Here is a 6,000-nt window from a genome sequence, read left to right as displayed (position 1 = left end):
ATGTACTCACCCTAGAAAAGGAACCCGTAGCAGATTTAAGTAATGATTGTACCAGAGTCCAACTTGGTGAACCACTGAGTTTTTACTGGGGTCACTAACAGGAGTGAAGTGTTATTTGCAGGGACAAGGATGACTCAAATGTGGACTCATCACCAAACTGCATCCCTGGGGCTCTCTGCATGGCTTACACAGGAGCTCCACAGTCCCAGAGACCTCTCCACAGCTTGCTGGTCAGTCTCTCTTGAGCAGTTGCTTAGGGCTTCCACAGCCCTTCGGAGAGGTCCTGGGGAACCTCAAGCTTCAGCTTTCCCAGACTTGCGACACTTGTTACCTCGTGAGTTTGTGCAGCCTCTCCTCTCCCCGCTGGAGTGAGGGTTTCAGTTCAGAGGAAGGCGCCTGCAGAGACTCTTCTCATTTTAATGCCTGTAATGAAGCCTGATTTTACTTTTGATATTTGTAGCAGCTTTCAAGTCCATACTCATCCCTGCTCCTTTCATGTCTTCCATTTGATTAAATCTCCATTAATATTGTTGGCCAGGCATCACCTTGATCTTTCAAACCATTTATGTACCTTCTTGAGAGTGTGTCTGACTCTCCCCAGCAAGCCCCTATTTTTTCAGCAGTCTTCTCTCCGGGGATGGCATCATCCATCCACATTTGAACCAATTTAATGTAAACATTACAGCTGGTGGTTTAGTGTGGTGGCCATTGGTATCTGCAAGCATGGGTTTCAGCAAAGATCAGCACACCCTCGGGCTTATTTTGCCTTGCTGGTCCTGCTGACTTCTTGTGAACTTGTGTTTTGAACTGTTGCCTTCTGGCTAATGAGCATCTCTTTTATGAGCTGCGATGCTACCTCTATGCTACCCTGCATTTGGAGCTAGGCTGCTTATTGCTGCATTTGCTGAATATCATGAAGCCTCTATTACAGATCTTAGAAGCAAAACACTCAACTCAGTATGAATAATGAACCATGTGGTGGTTAGAATAAGAAATGCCTCTTCTGGGCCCATGAATTTGAACACTTGAGCCACAGTTATTGGTGGTGTTTGGGGTAAGTTATGGAACCTTCAGGAAGTTGATCTGGCTGGAGGAAATACATCATAAGATTTTTTTGGTTTTTTGCTTGTTTTGCTTTATAATCTCACTTGGCTTCTTGGTCTGTGTCTGTCTGTCTCCATCTCTCACGGCTTCCTGAATCTGTCACCCTGCCACGTCTTCCTTACCACCATGGACTCTTTCTCTGGAACCATACACTCAAATGCCCTCTCTTCCTTAACTTGCTTCTGGTCATGGTGTTCTATATCAGCGACAGGAAAGTAACTAACACAGGTGAGTGTGGAACAAGCCACAGCTCAGGGTCACTTAAAGGAGAGACTGACCCTGTGGAGGACCTGGGTGTTGCTTTCATTCTGTAGCAAGCTCAGAAGACTGATGCTTTGTTGAATACGGCCTCGGTTACGTTTTTCTTCATTGTGACAAAAATAAATACCTGACAGATTAAACAGGGAGGGAGGATCTCATCCCCTGTCACTGCTTCATAGCAAGGAGGGCTTGGTGGCTGAAGTGACTCTGTGGAAGGCTGTCATTCAGCATAGTCACATCTTAGCAAACAGGATGCCAAGACATGAATTTAAGCATAACATAAGACAGAGGGTCCTTAGACTTTATAGAGCATCCATTGGCACAGGGAGGTAATATCCTGGTGATGATCTTGATTAGAGACTCTGAGAAAGAACTTACATGTGAACGGAGACTCCTGTCTCACACACAAAGTACACTCATAATTTTTAAAAAATTACATGATCATTTTAGAAACCCAAAATTTACTAAACAATTATTATCCATCAACAAATAAAAAAAAAGGGTACCAACTAGCTTTGCACCTCAGTAACATAGGTTGATTCTAAATTAATTTTAATATTGGCTGACATATCAATCAGCAAATTTTTGTGGGCTTAATTAATACTACTGCTCAAGCAACAGCTGTGTGTGGACTCTTGGTACATTTACATGTGGTACCTTACACATGAGGGTGCCACTGAATTTAAACTTCAAGCTATTATGCTGCAGTGGAAGTTTCCAAATGTGAAACAGAGGAGAAGGTGGTATTCCTTGCTGTAATCATCAAAACAGTTGCCATGCATAAATTCCCCAGAGTTAAAGCCCTAAACCATCTCATGTAACAGTAAGTTAAAGACTAGGCACCTACAGTTCCTCTTCTGTTGTCTAACTGAAATAATAAACACAGCACAATTATAATTAAAACAACTCCTTCAAGGATTGTGACCCTTAGGGAAGGGATAGTTCGATGCCCTGTTTCGCCTTCATTTCCTGATTCGAGTTTCTTGGTCCTCGGAGTGAAAAAGCTGTGGTATCTGGTATAGTAAAACATACACATTTGGTCTCAGCTTCTGGTTCCCAACATAGCACCCCTGACTATTATTTTTTGAATGGTGAGCATGATATACATAGAGCTCCTTAATCCCTGAACATTCTAGGGTATAGGAGTAATATTGTTCTTCTGAGGCAGCTTGTTGGGGTTTCTAATAGTTTCAGCAGGACATAGGACAGTTTGTCACCAGAAACCATGCCGCAGGACACAGGACAACTGGTCCCCAGAAACCGTGCCATGAGCAGGGACTCAAAGCTCTCAGTTTCGCTTACTGTCTTTTAGGGAGGGATGAGGGGTTGGAAATTCAATTGATGTATCCATCATGCCTATGTTGTAATGATTTTCCATATTGTGTCTCTCTAGTTTGGGGGTGTGGAGACCTAGGTTGGTGAACACACCCAAGTGCTGGGAGGGTACACTTCAATTAAGCAAGATCAGATTCTGCTATTCCCAGGAGCTATCTGGACCTTGCCCTGCATCCTTTCATTTAGTTGTTTATTTTCAAATCTTTTTTTAACATCCTGAAGTGGTTCTCTGAGTTCTGTGACCCAGTGCAGTAAGTGGTCAAACCCAAGGAAAGGTCATTGAAATGGCTGATTTATCTCTGTCAGAGAGATGAGTAACCTATCATTCACTGGCTTTGATTAGCTTCTGATGTGGGAGCAGTTTTATGGAACTGCACTATGGTCTCTATGCTTGCCGTGAGGTAGTTTGTGTCAGAATTGAATTAAATTATAAGAGACCAAGCCGGAGTCCATGAGGAGCTGGAGAATTGCTTAGTATAGAAAACTGACATGTTGAATGTGAGAAAAACCTATGCTAGTTATTCTGGCAGAGGATTAATATCTAAGATTAAGCACCCAAATAATCAATACATAAATGAGCAGATGAACTATACAGATGAGTCCCAGAAAAAAATTATACAAATGGCCAATTAATACATGAATAAATGTACATCAAGATACATCTCACCTCAGTCAGAATGGCTATTATTGAGAAAAACAAACCACAAACTAGCTGCTGCAAGGATACCCCGAGTATAGAGCCCTTACACACTGTTGGTGGGAATCTAAATTAGTGTAGTCACTATGGAAATCAGTATGAAGGGGCTTCAAAAAACTCGAAAAAGAGTTGTCAAATGATCTGGCTATCCTGCTCCTGGATATATACTCAAAGGACTCTAAGTACATACACCACAGAGATGCTTGCACATCTATGTTTACAGAGGTACTGTGCACAGTACTCAGCTATGGAGCCAGTCTAGATGCTCAGCAATCTAGACTGGATAAAGAAAGTATGATATCTATCTATCTATCTATCTATCTATCTATCTATCTATCTATCTCATCTATCTATTATTATGCCATTAAGAAGAATGAAATTGTGTCATTTGCCCAAAAATATATAGAGTTGGAGATGATCATATTAAGTGAAATAATCCAGACCCTTCAAGACAAATGTTGCATGGTTTCTCTCATTCCAGAATCTTGGCCAAGAGAAAAGGTGTTGAAAGCAGGAGGAGGATTATTGAGAAGAGGAAGATGGCCAGTAGGAGTGGGAAAGGGGTCTGGGGGAGGGTAATGGGCGTGAATCATATCGAAGCATATCACATACAGGTCTGAGAATATCACAATGAAACCTGTAATGTTGTACAGTGAACAACCACTAATAAAAAGAAGCAACATTGGACTAAACTTCGGTTTAATAAACTTAACTCTGGTACATATTCGATACCCCATTTCCCTGCATGGTTCATTTTCTTTGTGTAACACTTTTGTAGCTAACTTTTTTTTCTGGTATAAGAAACATGTTTACTTGAAAGAACAGTTATCAACTTCAGATGGAAGAACAAAAACCCCAGGACAGCCAAAACAATCCTAAATAATGAAAGAACTGCTGGAGGTATCACTACCCCTGATTTCAAGTTGTACTACAGAGATATAGTAATAAAAACTGCATGGTGTTGGCATAAAAACTGGCACCTTGATTAATGGGATCGAATTGAAGACCCAGACATAAATCCATACACCTATGGACACCTGTGTAGCTGAAGTTTTCTCTAGTCCTGTCCAGCCCCATGGACTCTGCAACAGCTTATAAAATAATCACTCAGAAGCTTATATTAATTAAACTGCTTGCCCATTAGCTCAGGCTTACCACTGTCTAGCTCTTACACTTAAACTCAGCCCATTTCTGTTCATTTATATGTTGCCATGTGTTCCATGGTTTTACCTGTTGCCTTTACATGCTGCTCCCTGGACACCCCTATGTTCTAGTTTCTTTGGTTGGGGAAGGTACTCTGTGGGCTACTGAAGGAGAAACATGGGCAGAAACCCAGCCAAAACATCCTCGGCCTACAATCTGTGCTGTGTGCAAGAAGTGCTAAGGCAATGGTGGCACAGAACTTGTTGGAGTGGCCACACAATGATTTAACTTGAAGCCCACTCCACAAGAGGAGCCTATGCCCACACTGCCTGGATGGCCAGGAACCAGAGACTGGATATCCCAGAGACATAGGGTAGAACCAAACACGACTGGTCTTAGAAAGAAAGAAAGAGAGAGAGAGAGGGAGGGAGGGAGGGAGGGAGGGAGGGAGGGAGGGAGGGAGGGGGAGAGGGAGAGGGAGAGAGAAAGAAAGGAAGGAAGGAAGGAAGGAAGAAGAAAAAAGAAAAGTGAAGAAAAAAGTCAATGAATGATTTCTAATGATATTCTGCTATACTCATAGATCAGTGCCTTGTGCAGTCATCATCAGAGAAGCTTCCTCTAGCATCAGATGGGAGCTGATGCAGAGACCCACAGACAGACATTATGTGGAGAGTCTAAATTGGAGGTCTCCATCTGATCCCTCCTCTTGGAGATCCTGGAACCCTGAGGAAGACAGGGAGGAAAGACTGCAGGAGTCAGAGGGGTGGAGGACACCAGGTGAACTTGGCCTACCTACTGAATCAACTAAGCAGGGTGCATTTAGGCTCACAGAGACTGGAGCTGCAAGCACAGGGCCTCCATGGGTCTGGACCAGGTCCTCTGTGTATATGCTAGGGTTGTTAGCTTGGTGTTTTTGTGAGATTCCTAACTGCGGGAATGGGGGAGTCTCTGACTCTTGTCTGTTTTTGGGTACTTTTCCCTCCAGTTGGGTTGCCGGGTCCAGGTTTGTATGAGGGCTTTTGCCTTGTTTATTGTATCTTGTTTTGTCCTGTTTGGTTGTTGTCTCTTGGAGGCCGGCTCCTTTCTGAAGAGAGGCAGGGGAGTGGAGGAGTGAGGAGGCTGAGGAGGCAGGCCTGGAAGGAGCAGAGGGAGGGAGAAATGTGGTCTGGATGTATTTTGTTTGAGAGAAGACTATTTTCAAAAAGAAAAAGGAAAAAAAGGAAACGTGTTTATAGATGTTTGTCACTTGTCAGGCACTGTGTGGAGAAATTTATGTAGAGAAAAAACAATCCATTTCTCAGAGATTTCCGATTTATTGCACCACAATTTTAATTGCGATTTGCAGGCGATAAGGAAGCCAATAAAAAAGTTGGCTAATAATGTCACAGAAAGTTATGTCAACTGAGAATTCTCCTTGCAAAGTTGAAAGTTTGACCTTGCAGGAAGTTGGGGGTGGATTC

This window comes from Onychomys torridus, chromosome 6 (assembly GCF_903995425.1).
Source record: "Onychomys torridus chromosome 6, mOncTor1.1, whole genome shotgun sequence".
Taxonomy (NCBI): domain Eukaryota; kingdom Metazoa; phylum Chordata; class Mammalia; order Rodentia; family Cricetidae; genus Onychomys; species Onychomys torridus.
This window is presented reverse-complemented; position numbering follows the sequence as displayed.